The 825-nt window shown below is 29.8% G+C and overlaps 1 long non-coding RNA gene across 1 annotated transcript; it reads left to right on the plus strand.

Annotated features, from left to right (window-relative positions):
• Positions 1–207: 207 nt before the first annotated feature.
• LOC118740978 lies at positions 208–615 on the plus strand. The gene is made up of 3 exons (XR_004993208.1): positions 208–247; positions 417–500; positions 592–615. It is a non-coding gene; the product is annotated as an uncharacterized LOC118740978 (long non-coding RNA).
• The last annotated feature ends 210 nt before the right edge of the window (positions 616–825 follow it).

Raw genomic sequence — 825 nt, forward strand, 5'->3', positions numbered from 1 at the left:
CAATCACAATATTTTATAAGTAGTTTGTTAAATATTCAATTTAAGAAAATTATTAAGTATGTGATTTATTGGCAGACTGGTGCAAACGCCAAGGACGATCTACCACTTTCTTTTATAATTAAACTTCTTGTAAGTAGCTACTACATATGTGATTCAAAAATACAAATTAATTTAACGAGTTTTACAATTCTTTCACAGGCTGCGCGGAGTAACACTAAAGGATTTAAACGTTTAATTCCCCTATCTCGTAAGTTTATAGTTATTTATTTTTTTAATTTGCTAGTTTATTAGGTCTTTGCAGTTATTGAACTTAATGTTTTATTATAATATGGCTTCTCAATTAACAAGGCGTGCGAAATCCGAAGCCTTATCCGTACTAGCGTCAATAAATGATTCATTAAAAAAAATTATTACAGATGAGGTAGCAAAACTTTTCTCGTGGAAGGGAACTGGTACCAAAAGCAGCGCTATTGGTTAGGCATCGACTGCGGCAATAAGAAGTACGGATCATAATATTATTTATTACCACTTTTTACTTAATTAAATTTTCCGGTTTCCAATGGAGTTTAATCTTTCACTTTATTTTCTTAGGTGCTTTTCGTCAAAAATTTAACTCCCACGAAGAAGTTTTTATTTCCGTTTCAAAGAAGCACTTCCAATATGCACACGACAGCCTATCGGCAAAAAAGATAAAAAATAAATTCAGCAACTTTATAATATAATATATAATATATTAAACCCCTCTTATTTAATTGTTAATTTGTTAATAGATAGTTTGTTAATATTTATTTATCTGAAAATATCTTCACATATACAGTACCGGGA

The sequence above is a fragment of the Rhagoletis pomonella genome, unplaced genomic scaffold (genome assembly GCF_013731165.1).
Source record: "Rhagoletis pomonella isolate Grant_MI unplaced genomic scaffold, Rhpom_1.0 Rhpom_scaffold_00006, whole genome shotgun sequence".
NCBI classification, from domain to species: domain Eukaryota; kingdom Metazoa; phylum Arthropoda; class Insecta; order Diptera; family Tephritidae; genus Rhagoletis; species Rhagoletis pomonella.